General features: G+C 46.7%; 1 long non-coding RNA gene and 1 pseudogene across 1 annotated transcript; one reads left to right on the forward strand and one right to left on the reverse strand.

The window, feature by feature from the left end:
- The first annotated feature begins 2,489 nt into the window (after positions 1-2,489).
- Positions 2,490-7,228, forward strand: LOC134434673 (uncharacterized). Its single transcript, XR_010031901.1, has 3 exons — positions 2,490-2,539; positions 5,219-5,356; positions 6,690-7,228. It is a non-coding gene; the product is annotated as an uncharacterized LOC134434673 (long non-coding RNA).
- Positions 7,229-12,360: 5,132 nt separating this feature from the next.
- Positions 12,361-13,491, reverse strand: LOC134434641 (cytochrome b-like; annotated as a pseudogene).
- Between the last annotated feature and the right edge of the window lie 3,393 nt (positions 13,492-16,884).

Consider the following 16,884-nt stretch of genomic DNA (forward strand, 5'->3'; position numbering starts at 1 on the left):
ACTCACTCCATGTGTCTTGTGGTCTCGTGCCACCAACGTCTCAAGTTACTGATTTTCAATGTCGTTTTAGGTGGCCATCAAGAAAATACAGCTTCAAGGACTGAGGAAGAAGGAACTAAAAGTCAACGAACTCATGGTCATGAAGGTGAATAGAAATCCCAACCTGGTCAACTGTTTAGACAGGTGAGTTGTGCTTTTGTCCCATGAATGTTTGTTTGTATGTTGCAAACATGCAAGGTAAAATCCCACTTTGGTCACTGGCAGAAAATAGAGCTGTAATTATTGGCTAATTATTATTGCTCTTTTCATCTCCAGTGGATGGGAAGAGATTGCATTTTGTCTGCATTAGTCTTCGCTGGCACATGGTATTTGAAAATTGTTCAAAAACCCGGATGAGTTGTGTCTTACTAAATCAATGATCTCTATATTCACAGCCACCACTTTGTTTTGGAGCTTGATTTTTTTCAAGTGTCTTCTTACGTCCAGGTAAACTAACAAGGATTTCCCTTGGATTGTTGCCACTGTTTCCCATTGCTATGCATGCCAGGAAGACTAGGTGCTTTTTTTCCAGAAACACCATGCATGACAGGTTTTCTTTTATCTGGGCTGTTACTAAACTGCACATTTTGCTTGCTGCCCATCTAAGACATCTCCTTTTTTGCAGCTGTGCCTTTCTCCTTGAGACTGCACAGATGGCAAACAACGCACAGCCAAGAGGGAATGTCTCTTCCTTTATTTTGTCTTTGTCTCAAAGGGACCTGAAAAGAAGAACCAACCTGTCTTTTCCAAACAGCAACTTAGCCATGTACATTCATCTCCATGCCCTTGTTTCCTTCTTTCAGCTACCTTGTGGGTGAGGAACTGTCCCTGGTTATGGAGTACATGGATGGAGGCACTCTGAGCAATGTCATCAGCCAGACCTACCTGTCGGAAGATGAGATGGCAGCCATCAGTCGGGAGGTCAGCAATCCCAGCTGTGTTTCCAAGGGCTTGGGCAGCATTGTCTGGGAAACAGGGGCTCAGAGCTGGAGTGATTTCCTGTGCCAAGCTTTGTTTCTGTGTTGCTGCTATTCTATGGGCAAGTAAAAGCATCTCAAGGGAAAGGCCTGCCAGTGCCCCTGCACTCCCTGTACTCAGTGCCAGTACTCTTATCTCCTGCTGTTGTATTCTCACTCTGTCTCTTGTATTTGCTGTTCTCCACCTTGCCTCTCTAAATGTTTGCCTGGAGTCTGTCTTCACTGCATTCCTTGCCTGTAAAAGGAAAGGTGCTGGTGGCAGGATTTGAAATGACCAGAAAAGAAAAAATACTCATTTCTCAGAGTCCTCAGCTGAAAAGGATAGAAGTGCAGCCAAAATGCTCTTTGCTTCTGCAAAGTGACTGGTGTGATACTTCCAAGCCTGTGCTGAGGCCAGCAAGAAAATCTTTTCCATGCAGCCTCCCACCCAAAAGTGATCCACTAAACACCAAAGGGAAGGACTTTTCCTTTCCAAACCCCTCCTTTGTCCTCTGCATGGAAAAAGCACGTCCACTGCAGCAGGAGTCATCCTGGCTGGTTTGCAGGGGACAGCCTATAACAGCAGGTGCTGTTGCTCTTTCAAAAGCTGATGTGCCTTTCCTCAGAAAGGTCCTGCTCTGCAAGTGTTGGAGCAGCAAGCTCTTCCTCTCAGTGGCCATTACTGTTCTGCCCTTACTCCCCATTCCCCTGGAGAGGGAATCTTTTCGATTCTTTGTTTCCTTTCTTTTGTGATGAAATCACATCACTCATTTTTGCCCTCCTGTTTCTGTTTTCTTGCTCAGTGCCTGCAAGGATTGGATTTTCTTCATTCAAACCATGTCATCCACCAAGATGTGAAGAGCAGCAACATCCTTCTCAGAACTGACGGTTCTGTCAAGCTGGGTCAGTATATTCTTGGTCAGGTGCAGCGTTCCAGGGATGTGGGTGTGGGGCTGCTTGGAGTGACTGCCATCTCCCCAAAAATGGTGCTGGTGGCAGTGCAGGGACCCCTGCTGCGAGCTGAGGGCACAGTTGCAACGTGCACAGAGGTATAAGGAACCACAAGCAGTCAAGAGTGGCCTTGCTCTGTGTGTGTCCCTTCTAGACAGAGGGATCTACAATCTAAAGCTTCAGGGGACTAAATCCACTGCTGTGAGCAGCATTAAGAAACCTGGGTTTTTTTGGAAGTGGCCAATTCCATACTCCCTTGGCTAAAGCCCCAAGGAAATCGAGTGTGGACAGTTCTCCAGGAGATTCAACAGCACATTCTTAGCCTGAGAGTGAGGAATTCTTTTGCTTGGTTTCCTAATTGGAGCTGACTTTCATGGTTTGTTTTTTTCTCCACAGCTGACTTTGGCCTCTTTGCTCAGCTCAGCCCTGAGCAGGGCAGACGGAGCTCCGTGGCCGGCGATGCAGGCTGGCTGGCGCCTGAAGTGGTGACAGGTCAACCATGTGGCCCCAAAGTGGACATATGGTCTTTGGGAATTGTGGGCATCGAAATGGTGGAACGAGAAGTTCCTTCCTGGAATGCAACTCCTGTCTTGGTAAGGTGCAAATACTCACTGATCCCAAGGTCTTTCTCAGCCGTCCCATGTTCTGTGTGCAATTGGAAAAAATCCCATTGCCATCTGCTGGCACCACTTCCACCAAGGTCTCCTTCTAAAAATGCCCCTGCAACACATCAGCATCTGCTGTAGCTTTGGTTGTATCAGAAAGGGAAGTGGCAGTTCAGAAACCTAACCAGTTCAGAAACCTGCCATTTTGGCCTCCAGCCATGCCTGACATTTCCCACTTGTTTTTTGAACAATGTTGGAACTCTGTCTCTGAAGGACAAGAATTTTTCAGTGGAGAGGGGAGACATGTGATAAATATCCTGAGAAATAGAGGTTAGACCTTCCCAGTTTCAATTTTATAGAAAACATAGGAAAAAAGGAAAAAGAAAAGTAAACAAAAAAGGAAAAGAGAAAAAAACCTACTACCAAAGCAATGCCCAAGCAATTCTGCTTGCTTTTTCATTTTTTAAATGCAGCTCTTCTCTTCCATTCTGTAGCATCTTTCCCAAATCCTGTGGTTGTTGAAACTTTCAGGCTTTCAAGTCATCTGTACATTGTTCAGTCACGTGTGTGGGTGGCCTGGATAAGTTTTGGATGTGTTTTTCTCCAACTGCAGTTAGAATTGTTTGCCAAACCCTTGGCTGTTTCTTGGTACTTTAACAAGTTGATGAGCTTGCAGGCAGGTGCCTGGGCTGGGATCCAGCGTGGGCAGTTGACACCAGTGCTGTGTTTCTTTACCTCAGGAGCAGGGCCATCCCTGGCCTGCACAGTTCTAATGACAGGGAGGGCTCCAGCTCCCCACCATGGCCAGTGGCTGAGCTCAGCTGAGAGTCAGGATAAAACCCTCTTTCTCACCTCTGGTGATGTGGGAAAAGGACAGAAAGCCGCATAAATTATTTATACACAAGGGGAGTGCATTGCCATTTCTGGCTTTGAAATTCTCCTTTGGGTTGAAGAGGATAATAGCAAAGTCTCTTTGGTCACCATCTATTTCAGTGCCATGAGCACAGAGTTATCATGACAGTGGTGGGCCTTTTTATGGAGACTCCAAGGCCTCTTGCCATTGTTCTTTTTGTCTATTTGAGATGGATTCTGCAAGTTGAGGTTTGAATAGTTCCAAGTTGGTGTCTTATGTTTCTAAATACCATCTTGCAAAAGCGGAATGAGCTCTCTCCCTCTGACTTGTCAGCGTGTTAGAGCTTGGTTCCACATGAACCACACTGGATAATGATCAGCCAATGTCTTGCCAATCTACACTGTAATTCCTTGGCCTGAGGAGTATCAGAAAGACCTGCTGAGCTCCACGGACACTGTCAGCTGCATAGAAGTGAGCATCCTTGGCCTTGCTGAAGAAACTGGAGCTCAGCTTAGGTTAGATGCTCTTGAGCAGGAGAAAGGCTGGAATTGTCAGGTGTTTCCAGAGGCCTGCGTGCCCAGAGGGACTGAGTTCTGGGGAGCAGCTGGATGTTTCTGCACATCATGGAAAGGGATTGCCAGACAGCTCAAGCCTCACCACAGGCAAACATTACCCAGCTCTTCTCAGGCAACATTTGCTTTGGGTTTCAAGTTGTTTTCACTTGTCTGTCTGTGAAGATGCCCCTAAAACTACAAGGCAAGCCTCTCAGAACTGGTGTTACATTTCCAGAAATGAAGAAAAGAAGCCCAAACACATGAAAGTTGCTAAGGCACTGGTTTTTAGAGAGGAACTTAACCCCCTGTGCAGTTTCTTCTCACTGGGAAACGTGCCTGAAACCTGGGCATGAGGGTGTAAAGGCCACAGAGTCTCTTCTGCTTCTTGTGCAGTGCTGCTGAAACACTCAGTGACCGTGTTTCTCTCCCAGCCCAAGCCACATTCTGCACATCACCAAGCCAGAGCCTGGTGATGTGGAGAGCCTGCCAAAACCTCCCATTTGTTTCCTGGCACTTTCTGGGATGGGCTTACCATTCATGCATTGACTTGAGTAGCCAAATGAGTTGAGGGTGACCGTAGGGATGGAACCTCTCCTTCTGATTTGACCATGAAAGGTTTTTCTTTTCCATGTAAGGAAAGCAGAAATTTTCAGACTGCTGAGAAACAGAGCTGCAGGTGGCTCCTGTGTGTCCAAGCAGGCGTTTTCATCCCAGTATATTTGTGCATGGATCATAATGTGTCTGTGTTGAAGATGAGATTCCAAAGATTTGTTTCCTTACCTGAGGAATACCTGGTGGATTTCCTTTCTTTCCCTCCAATTCCCATTCTTTTCAAGAACAAAGCAAAAAGCTTGATTAGGTTTGTTTTGTGGCAGCGTTGCTTAAGGGACCAAGAAGCACTGCAGAAATACTTTCCATGTACTAACCCTTGGATACAGTAGAGTTAGTATAGCAAAGTCCTTCTTCCAAAAAGCCTCTCAAGCTGGTATGAATCGTCAGGGAAGGAAATGTGCTTGTACTGATGTAGTTCCCACTAATTAGGTCAGGCAATGAAATCAGCTGCCAAGGCAAGATCTGTGAGATGTTGGAGAGGCTGTGGCTGCATCAGGGTTTGGGTTTTTCGCTTGGTAAAGGAAAGTCATCTCTGGGTCTCTGCCAGGGCAGAAACTGCCACTGCAGAGTGGAGCTTAATCAGTGGGATCTGGGAGAGCAGTGACAGATGGGAAAGCAGGTGGAGCCTGGTGTCTCCTTTTTCCCCAGCCCCAACTCCTGATAGCCACAGGAGGAAGACAAAAGCTGCAGCAGCCCAACCTATTTTCATCTTGCCTGCGTGACTTCCTGAGCTGCTGCCTGCAGAGAGACGAGGAGCGGCGCTGGTCTGCCAAGGAGCTCCTGCAGGTAACATGTGAAGGGGCTGCAGGTGAAACAGGCTCTGAGGGATGGGCTTCTCCTCCACTCACGCCCAAGGCAGCAGATGAGCCCCCTTCCTCCTCACCTCCACTCTTGGTGCTCTTCAAATGAAAACAGTGAGGAATCCTAGACTGGGCTGGGCTGGCAGGGCCCTGCAAATGTCCTCTGGTGCAAGTGTCCTGCAATGAGCAGGGACTTCTTTAAAGACATCAAGTTTCTCAGAGCCCTTTCCCACTGGAGCCGGAATGGTTGCAGGGATGGGGCACCTACAACCTCTTGGGGCAAGCTGTGCCAGGGTCACACCATGCTTCGAGTAAACAAGTTCTGATTAGATCCTATTTGTGTTAAAAAATATTCACCCACATCCTATTGTAACTGGCCCTGTTAAAAAAGATGTCCTCCACTTTCCTTAAAGCCACTCTGAAGTTTTAGAAAGTGGCAATAAAGTCTCCCTGGGGCCTGTTCTTGACAAAACTGAGCAACTCCACCTCTCTCTGCATTTCCTGAGTCAGAGAGGTCCTCTGGCTGTTTCTGTCACCTTCTTTTGTAATTTGGTGGGGTGTTCAGTTTTATGTAATGGCAACAGAATTGAAGTAGAGCAATGCAGGGTACAGAGACATGAAATGGTGGAGGAGGAGCCCAAGGAAGCCAGTCCCAGCCTAGGAGTCAGAGATTTGGCTGTGGGCAGGAGGGGCTGTGGGGGCTCACTGTGAGCCTCTGAGGGGCCCTGGTTTGTGCCCCCCAGCCCACCCTCAGAGGTTTCTGCCACGCAAACAGGGACAGCTGGGAGGGACTTGTCCCAGCCCCATCTGCTGCCAGGCACACTCAAGCAGACGGGAACTGTGCCAGGGTTACTGCCGGGTTGTGTGGCAGAGAGGAAACTGCAGGGCCCAGTGCCACTGGGCTGGCCCTGCTGGGAAGGAAGGTGCCATCCAGCACACGAGGGGCAGGGCATGGAAAGGCAGACACTGCTTTCTGTCCCTGTGGCAATCAGCACACTGCCTGTCTTTCAGAGGGACCAATGAGAGGCTTTGGAGTTTCCTGAAAAGAAGAAACTCCAAGGACAGAAAGCACCATTTCTAGAGCACTGGCAGGGCTAAAATCTCAGCAAGATGAAGACACCTGTATAAATGGATGAGTGGGATTCTGGGCCAGGTTTGCCTGTGATGGCAAAGTCTGCACATAAAGATGGAGGTGTAGACAGTCCCATTGTTCCTCTTCCTGCATCCTTCTAGGAGCAGGAGGAATCCTGTGAAGCACTGAGCTTGGAAAGTCATGGTTCATTGTTTTTTGCTGATCTGTTTTTTTTCCCTTTGGGCAGCATCCATTTGTAAGATTTGCTGAGCCTGCATCCAGCCTGGTGCCACTGATTGTTTCAGTGAAGAAGAGGAAGGAGACAAGAATGTGACAATCATCAGGACCATTTATTCCTCAATCAGTTTAGAGTAGGATTGTAGGTTAGGATAAGGATTAGGATAAGGATTAGGATTAGGATTAGATTAAGGATAAGGAAAAAGATAAGGATAAGGATAAGGATAAGGATAAGGATAAGGATAAGGATAAGGATAAGGATAAGGATAAGGATAAGGATAAGGATAAGGATAAGGATAAGGATAAGGATAAAGATTAGGATTAGGATGAGGATGAGGATAAGGATAAGGATAAGGATAAGGATAAGGATAAGGATAAGGATAAGGATAAGGATAAGGATAAGGATAAGGATAAGGATAAGGATTAGGGTTAAGGTAAGGGTTAGGGTTAGAGTAGGATTGAAAATCAATAAAGTTTCTGAAACCACAACTCACCTTGAAGATTCCCTTCCTTCTCACTCTGCGAATAAACTCGAGAATTCCTTCTGAATTGTCTGTTGTTTCTTAAAGGTGGAAAGTGAAACAGTGTCTTTGGCATGGTGTGAAAGTGGGGAAGGATGTTCTTCATTCATCCTCTCCAGACCACACTGCCTTTGGAATATGGCCCACTGGTCTGTTTTTGGCCATCTTTGGTACTTCTATTTTAGGCAGAAAGGGCAATGGCATTTAAAAGCAAAAGCACAGGAAGAATGGGGCAGCCCAAACATCTTATACAGATGCAGGCCTTCAGCTGTGACTGGAGAGCATTGGGGCTCCCTAAATGCAATAATCTCTTTGGCTGGAGGAGAGCCTTGCTCAAGTGAGAAAGCAGAAAGATCAGAGAGGGTGCTCGGGAAGGTCTCCTGTGGTGCAGAGCCGTCAGCACCTGTGAGATGAGAGCGGGCCCGGCCTTGCCCAGGCTGGAGCCCCAGCAGAGCCCCGGCAGAGGCCGGAGCAGCCTGAGCCCCGGCAGAGGCAGGCAGGAAGGAGGCCCTTGGAGCTGCAAGAGGCAGCAGCCGAGACCTGGGTGCCTCTTCCTGGGAGCGGGCGAATCCTCCGCCCTCAGAGCCCAGGTGGCAGCTGGCTGCTGCCGAGGGGAAGCGCAGCCGTGCTGGGCACAGCCCGGCCTGGAGGCCATGGCTGTCTGGAGTGTGCCCAGGAGCAGAGAAAGGCCAAGGGCAGCCGCGGGCCGCTGGGCTGGCTGAGGATTCCTCCTCTTCTGCCGGCTGCCCTGCAACTCCTGGCAAAGGCCAGCAGTGTGTGCAGCACTCTGGGCACCGGGGCAGGGAGCCGAGCTGCTCGGCAGGCTGGAGCACAGGGCAGCTCCTTCAGGCCCGGCACTTGTGCCAGGGAAGTGAGGCCAGCGTGAGGCAGGGACAGCTTGGCAGGGCCCATCTGCAGGAGCCAGCGCTTCACGCAGGTCTGGGAGGAAGCACCTGCAATCCTGCAGTTCTGCACTGAGCCAAAGCAAAGGTGTGAGATGCAGAGTGTTTGGCAGAAATATTCAGGCCCACTAGGCCAGCCTACTTTGTGCTCTCTGGCACACAGCAAGCGCTGTGCAATGCAGCTCTGAGCTGCTGGGAGAGAGGCACATCAGGGATGTGCCTGGGCCATGTGCTTGAGGAATAAACTGATTTGGAAGGGGGCAGAAGGGTTTCAGCAGGCAATTTGCATTTTCTTCATTAATTTCTGAAAGAAAGTCATAATGTATTGCACACAGATAGGGTTATTAGAAAAGAAAGGCCTTATAAAATCAGGCCTACCTATTGTTATGTTTGCCCAATTATCCCGACAAAAAAAACCCCCAAACAATATTAAAAGTAATAGCAATTTTAATTGAATATTTAAAATATAAAAATATAAAATTGGATAGAATAGAATTTGATTAAAATAAGGGATAATTTGTTTCTAATAATAGCACATAAGCAACAGATAACTGCGGGGTATGGAGTGCAGGCCTCTGGGACCCTTGCCACATCACATACAAGCTTGCCAAGTGAATATTCGTCCTTATATACCATGTGTCAATGCCGTCTCCTCCCATTTTCTATTCTTCACACTTCTACCTCTGCCCTCATCATCACCTTTACCATCCATATGCCACCACTTGGTTGGTGGTCGCACAAGTCTTTGGGGGTCATCTGATGAAGATTTTGTAGTCCAAAACTAACATAATTACTACATCTGAGTATTGTGGAGAGTTTTGTCAAAGAGTGGCTTGAGGAGGGAGGACACAGCCGAATCATTTTGGTAAAGATGTCCTAACTAGGGCAGAGGCCTTTTTGCAGGCAGGTGTCTGTTGGGAATTTAGCTGACTGGAGAATGGAAAAGTACAAGACCGTGGCTAATTCCAAATCTTGCACCTGCAAGATAACGTGTCCTTGGGCCTAGCTGAGTATGATAAAGAAATGGACAGTGAGACGTGAGAAGTAGAGAACGTAGGCCCAAAGGAATGAGGAAGAGCTGATGGTATAGTTTAACCAATAGATTGCTTGGCTTACAGAATATTCATAAGCTTATTATTTGCTGTATAAGTGTTTGATACTTTCTTCAATAAACTGGACCTGTGATGAACCATCTGGTGTCATGGTCTCCTTCCTTCAACAGAGTATCAAGGCAATAAATCCCTTATAATTAGCATTTTCCTGGGACACAACCAGAGAGTTCCTTCTTTGTTAATTTTTAGCAACCATTATCTCTTGCTTTCCTCCTGTTCCTGAACATCTGGGGGGGGGGGGGGGGGGGGGGCATGGTGCCCCTCCTCTCCCTTTTTCTTCGGCATTACTAATTTTACCTGTTTTAATATTTACAAATATTAATTACTGTATCAATATTGATTCTTGTTTCAATTGTTATCTGCACGAATCGTACCTATTTACCACACTGTGGTAAATTCCCAGCTGGCCTGTTCCATCTTCTACGTGCAGCCAGCTAACTTCCCATGGGAATAGTCATGAGTGCAGTTAGCACAAGCTATTGTGCTAAGAAAACTGTTTGCATCTGTAATAAACAACAAACTTGTCCCATGAGCATCCACGAAAGAAAAATGTAATCACCTGAGTAACAGTGAGTCTTAAAAAGAGAGAGTCTTAACATGTACACACTAATACACCTTCTAAGCAATAAATTGTGTGGCAGGAAACTACCAGCCAGTTGAAGTTGAACACAAGTCTGTGAAAACAGTATAAAAATGAGTTATGTGAATAAAGAATTGGCTTTTCCTGCATGAAGAAACTGAGTCCCGGCTGCTTTATTGACACAGCAATGTGGCTTCACTCAGCAAGAGCACCTGCAGGGTTTATTGATGAAACACTGGTGTTTGATTCTCAGAATAGGAAGGAGAGGCATTTAGTCTAACAAACAGGGCATAGTCTTTTGAATTCCTTTAGCTTTAACAGGAGTGCTGAACCATGTATTCCCCCACTGCAGTGCTTACTGTGTGCAAGTGGCTATCTTGGCCTTGAGAATAAGGAGAGTGGTCCTGCTAAGAAGGTAGCTGGAATGCATTCAAAAGGAAGAAAGTGTTTTAGGAGGCTCTTGACCACCAAAGGAGAGTATGAGGAATGGGAATATTTCCCAAATGACTGTGTCAGAACCGGAGTCGTGTCCCAGGCCCTGCCATATTTGATCCATGTTTGAGCAGGTTGACAAGACAATGAAGAAAAGTGTCTTGTTTAGCAGGTGGGACCATGACCCATGAAAGAGAAACAATGGATTGGTCAATGGGTGAGCAGTCAAGCTTTGAAAGGAGAACAATGCACAATGCAGCCCTTGGTGGCAGGGAGTCATGGAGTCATCCTGAGCCAACATGGCCTCATCTCACACGCCAGGCATGTGTGAGCTGCTGCTCTAACTCCTGCTGTAAAATTCCACTCCTAAGCAGGAGATACAAGGCCTAGTTCTGGGCTGAAGGGTTTAGAAGGACGAGATGCACAGCGTTTTGATCCAGGGGATGTCCTGGAAGTGCACTGCCTACCTGCCTCTGCTGCCGAGCACCACGCTCCAACTCCTTCTCCTGTTCAGTGGATTTTTGGGAATCCAGAGGTCAGTATGTATTATATGCTACTGCAACTAATAGAATGAATTTGCTTTGCAAGCCCAGTTTTGTCCTGGGTTATTTTGTGCATGGGTCACCTGAACCTGTGACAATGACCAGCAGGGAGCTACAGGACACTCCTACTCTGACGTCAATACATTCTGAGAAGTGATTGAAATATGTCAAAAAATTGGAGGTAATGTTTAGCCAGTAAGTTTCAGCAAAGTATTGAATATGTCTTAGTTCCATGGATACAAACTACTAGGTGAGATTGCTGGGTGTGCAGGGCTTAGGGAAGTGATTCCCTGTGCACCCAGCACTGAAATCAAGTAATGCCTCCCTTCTAACCCTGAGCTGGCAGCAGGGATCAGGCCTTGCTTGGTCACTTTCATTTTGACAACTTCTGGTAGCAGCTAAGAAAGGTCAAAATGAAACCTCCTCCAGCTGTTTTCCTCTGGTTGATCTTTTTAGGCACCAAAGCTCTGTTCCACGGGTGGCCTGGTTGTGTGCAGAGCAATGCAGCCCCCACAAAGCCCTTGGTTTCCCCACGAGTTGCCAGTTTGACTGCTTCCAAAGGGGAAGAAAAGCAGAGATGTACATTCACAGGAGTCCTGGCCATGTCCAATAAAGGTGCAAATATGTGGGGAGATTTGTTAGCAATTATTTCAGCTGTTATGCCAAGCCAGTGCCTTCTCTCCTGCTTCTGTGCATTATAGGTGAGTAATGTAATAATTGGCTCTCACAATTAAGAGATAGATACTATGTGGATAGATATTATGTTCAAATGTAAAGTGCTGTTATTGTAATACGTCCTCCCATAGTCCTCTTTCTTATCCCCCTTGTAATAGCCTTGGTAGTCAGGGCATTTGGGGAGGGCTGGCTTGTGACCAGCAGGCGGGGTGTAACAACAATTGACCTCCAATCAAGATGCAAGAAAGTAATCTCCACCACTGGACGGCAGAGAAAGAATTGACTGACAAAACATTGGGAGGGGCTAAAGGTAAAAAAAGCAGAGTATCCCTTTTGTAGATGAGCATGTGGCTGCTAATCATGGAGACTTCCCAGTGCTGCAATCTTTCCTTATACAGTCTTTTCTTAAGGTTTAATAAACCTTTAAAAACTTAAAGGTTGCCACCTTCTTGTAGTGACATCAGAAGGTTGCTTTGGTGCACATAAGCCCTGAGTGTCAGAGCCCACTCCTATCTGCCTGACTGGGGTGTCCAGGGCACCTACACTGGAGCGCGGATACTTGCATGTGTATACCTAGCTGCCCCTGTGGCTACAGACACCCCCTTTTTAGCTGAACGCCTTGACAGGAGCTTTACCAAAGCAGTGGCATCCTAATGCTCTTTCTGTTTCAAAATCAGAAACTCAGTCACTAAGAAAGAGCAGGAAGACATACAAAAGCCAGGTAAGGATACACCCTAACCTAAGTAGAGAGGAAACATCTACTTACTTGTGAAATGTGTCATAAAATAGGCACCATAAGTAATGCCATAGGCAGCGAAAAGCAAAGGAGCAATTCACTCAATCATTTTAACACTGCCCTGCAAGTTTGCAGGCTGTGCTCACACAGTGGAAAAAGCAAGGCTCCTGTGAGTGTGCAACAGCCCACTGACAATTGCCTCAATCAGAGGGAATAGAATTAGAATGATTGTGAAGTATGTGAATGAGGCTAGTTGGCCAATGATGATGAAGGGGTGTCCTACTGGCTGGCTGCCTACTCAGGTTAGGATGAGGACGTTGGCGACTAGGGTTCAGAACAGGATTTGTGATAGGGGGCGGAAGGGTATTGATTGTAGTTTTGATGTATGTAGTAGTGGGGTGAGGAATACGATGAGGATTGAGGCGGCTAGAGCTAGTACGCCTCCTAGTTTGTTTGGGATGGATCAGAGGATGGCGTAAACAAATAGGAAATATCACTCGGGTTTGATGTGAGGAGGGGTGACAAGTGGGTTGGCTGGGGTGAAGTTTTCTGGGTCACCTAGGAGGTTGAGGGAGAATAGGGCTAGTGAGACGAGTAGGGAGAGCATTAGTACGAATCCTAGGATGTCTTTGATGGTGTAGTATGAGTGGAAGGGGATCTTGTCACAGTCTATGGGAATGCCTAGCAGGTTGTTTGAGGCTGTTTCATGGAGAAAGGTGAGATGGACGAGAGTAAGGCCTACGATGACGAAGGGAAGGAGGAAGTGGAGAGCAAAGAATCGGGTCAGTGTGGGGTTGTCGACAGAGAACCCTCCTCAGGCTCATTTGACTAGTGTTTGCCCGATGTAAGGGATGGCAGAGAATAGGTTTGTGATTACAGTAGCTCCTCAGAATGATATTTGGCCTCATGGTAGGATGTATCCTACGAAGGCGGTTGCTATGAGGGTTAGGAGGAGGATGACTCCAATGTTTCAAGTTTCTTTGTTTAGGTATGAGCCGTAGTAGAGTCCTCAGCCGATGTGTGGGTAGATGCAGATGAAGAAGAAGGAGGCTCCGTTTGCGTGGAGGTTGCGGATGAGTCAGCCAAATTGTACGTCTCGGCATATGTGAGTGACAGAGGAGAAGGCTAGATGGGTATCTGCTGTCTAGTGCATAGCTAGCAGAAGACCTGTGACGATTTGAGTAATTAGGCAAACGCCTACTAGAGACCCGAAGTTTCATCATGTTGAGATGTTTGATGGCGCTGGGAGGTCGATTAGGGCATTATTGATGATTTTGAGGATTTGGTGGTTTTTACGAAGGTTGAGGGCCATTGGTTATTTCTGTATGTGGCTACGAGGATGATGAGAATGGATAAGGTGAATGATCCTAAGTAGGCTTTGATTAGGCCTGAGTGGAGGGTGGTGGCAGTTTTGGTTGCTGTAAGTTGTAGGCTGGCTAGCCCCTCTGGACCTACTATTTTGTATCAGGAGAGGTCAGTTAGGTGGGATGCAATGTTCTGTCCTCCTTTGAGGAAGTTGGTTATACTTAGGCGGTGGGATAGGGGGTTAAAGTATCCTAGGGATGTTGAGAAGTTTGAGAAGGGGGCTTGTTTGGTCAGGATGAGAAATCTTTAGCTTGGACAACAGGAGCAGGAGCCTCGTGAGGGGCCTTCAGCATCTCCTCAGTGCATCCAAATATTCAAGCCACTTTTGGAAATTACTTTTCCCCCTTTTTTTTTCTTGGGTTTTTTTTTTTTTTTTTTGGTTTTTTTTTTTTTTGTTTTTTTTTTTTTTTGTTTGCTTGGAGGAAGAGGCTGTTCATTTTCTTCTTCTCCCAGCTAAAGTTCTTTTCATCATTATTTTCTGCCCTTTTATAGCACTGGGACTGGGTCTGCTAGAATTTTAATTTCCAAGGTATCACTTCTGGAGAATGCAGTAGTTTTGCGTGAGAACACATCATTCTGTGCAGGGACCTTGGTGCAGAAGGAACTGTTGTGGTTCCAGGCCAGCCAGTATGGCCTTACAGATCACTTTGAGCTTAGTAGTGCTCATGCCTTTTTGCAGCCCAGGGAATCAGTGTGTGTTGTGTTTGGGAATTCAGCAGGAGGTCAATGCCCTTGCATTCCAGCTGCTCCTCAGAGGTCACAGGAGCTGGAAGGGGCTGGGCTGCATTTCTGATTCCAGCCAGTTTAGCTCCACCAGTGTGGTCGAGTCCAAGAGAAGAACTTGCCCGAGCACAGATGCACAGAGTGCAGTTCCCAGTGCAATGCTCTTGGTCTGATCCCTTTCTGTAAGGACCTACATGCTCCACATTCCCCAAGAGTGTGCTTTTTTGAAGCAACAGGAGAGCAATCTCAGGATTGTAGTTGAGTGTGGCACTGGCTACCAAGTTCTGATATCTGTAGCAACAGAGAGGACAGTAAAGAGAGATTTCAGTAACAAAATCAATCAATCAATCAATCTATCTATCTATCTATCTATCTATCTATCTATCTATCTATCTATCTATCTATCTATCTATCTATGTAACATTTACATAATTGAATCTTCCTGGCTCTGGTCCAAGGCAGTTGGAGGTGCAGAGCTCACCTAAAGCATCCCTTTCTGGAGAGGATTAGAGACATGTTCCCTCAACCGATTCTGAGCAGGCGGAGATGTTTTCCCCTCCAGATATGATGGTTTTTCCCTTCAGAGTTGTTTCCCTCCTCTGGCCTCTTGTGCCCTGAAGTCTCCAGTTAATTCTTTAAATTTCTGCCTGTCCTAGAGAGGTGCAACAATTCCATGTTTAGGTGGTGTTTGGTGACTCTGGTCACACATGCATTACATGACACATGGTTTCCTTCACTGGCATCCCCAGGGCTGTGTAAGTGCATTCGTTCATGGGGCCTTAGGAGAGTCTTCTCTTTCCCTCAGCAGCAGCAGCAGGGAGCGGTGGCAGGGTCAGGACAAGGAGGAGGTGGCTGCCCTGGCCCTTTGCTCCCGGGCCCCAGGCCAGGAGGGCTCTGGCTGCAGCAGGGCGCTCTTCGGGCAGCCCCTGGCAGCCTCGGCACGGAGCACGGCACGCTGCCCCGTCCTGCTGGTGCCACTTTTCTTCAGCAATATCCTAGCTCCTCTTCACAAGGAAAAAACTCTAGCAATCTAAAAAGAGATCATTCAAGTACAGTTCTATCTGCCTTTGTATTGTATTTCAGGGCATGTATTTTTTTGTCTAGAATTTCATGATTTTTATGAAAACATGCATTTATATCTGCACATTTTTGTAGTTTTTATTATTCATATACCAAAACACACCTTTTTAAATTCTTAATTTATTGCAGTTGGTAATTTTGAGGTAGTATATTTTAAAATGTCACAAAACAACACCCTTTGGGTAGTTTTTCTCACTTTAAAAAAAAAAACAACCATAAGCCATTTTAGTCTCTGTCTCTCCAAGTTGGTTCACACCAGCCTATTTCAAATCAGGGCTACAATACTTTTAAAGGATTGAGAGAGGTCCAATGAAATGCACACCAGTGATTCCTCTTGTGCAATGTCATGGCCCTGCCATAAAGCCTCTTTTCACTTTTTTTTTTCTCTCATTAGCTCAAATGCAAATGCACGTTTAGTTGCGAACTTACACAAGATGAGCAAAATCAAAATGATGTGAGGGGCCTTTGGGAGCTCCTTGCTGATCTTTCTGCTTCTTCAGCTGAGCAAGGCTCTGATCCAGGCAAAGAGATTGCACTTAGTGCTACACAACCATTTGGCTGGAACTTGCTGATTTCTAGGAACAGCTAGAGGCCTCTATCTCCCCAGGATGTTTTGGCTGAGCCAAGCTTTGCTGGGTTTTGGCTGCAAATACCATTGCCCTTGCTTTCTTATATCCACAAGTACCATGGCTGGGCAAAAACTGCCACGAAGGGCATCTTCCAAAGGCACTTTGGTCTGGAGTTTGTGAATGAACGAGAGCTTCCTCCACTTCCAAACCACATGAAAAAAATAATGAAAGAGAACTTCCAATCCTTAACGAACAACTGACAATTCAGAAGTGGATCTAGAGCATCGGAATGAAAAGGAAGGCAATCTTCCAATGGAGTTGTGCTTTCAGGAGTTTTTCTTCTGTCTGCCACTCACAGCTGGCACTGGAAAAAGTCACATCTCTGCAAGCGTCAATGTCTTCTGTCTGCCATCAGTTGTTTTGCTGCAACAATCAGAACAGGCATCAGGCTGGAGAGAGGCTCAGCTGATGCTAGCAATAGGAGCTGCCTCAAGGAGAAAAAAGAAATGAAATTTTACCTCCCAAACCCATCTCCCCAGAGGCTCAAGCAGGATTTCTCTGGTTCCCAGAAATACAAAGAAATAGGGCTGAGAAGACCCTCTGCAGCTATGTGTTCATGCCCAAGACTTTGCTGATGCCATTTGGGTTTGGCCTTTTTTTCTTTTCTATCTTTTCTGTATTCCTTGCACATCAATTTAGAGCTCTGTAGGCTACTCGATTTGTGACTACTTTTCCCAGTCCTTTTGCATGGCCTTTGCCTAAGCAGAAAGACAAACTTCCAGAGCTCCAAGTGCCAGGGGGTAGAAGGCCCCAGTGTTATCCTGGTTCTTCCTGGGACAGACCCCTCCAGGGAGCTGGTGGACTCACCATCCCTGCAAGCCTTTAAAACACGACTGGATGTGGCACTCGGTCCCGTGCTTCAGTTGAGGTGTTAGGGCATGGGTTGGACTCGATGATCTTGAAAGTGT

The sequence above is a fragment of the Melospiza melodia genome, unplaced genomic scaffold (genome assembly GCF_035770615.1).
Source record: "Melospiza melodia melodia isolate bMelMel2 unplaced genomic scaffold, bMelMel2.pri scaffold_45, whole genome shotgun sequence".
NCBI classification, from domain to species: domain Eukaryota; kingdom Metazoa; phylum Chordata; class Aves; order Passeriformes; family Passerellidae; genus Melospiza; species Melospiza melodia.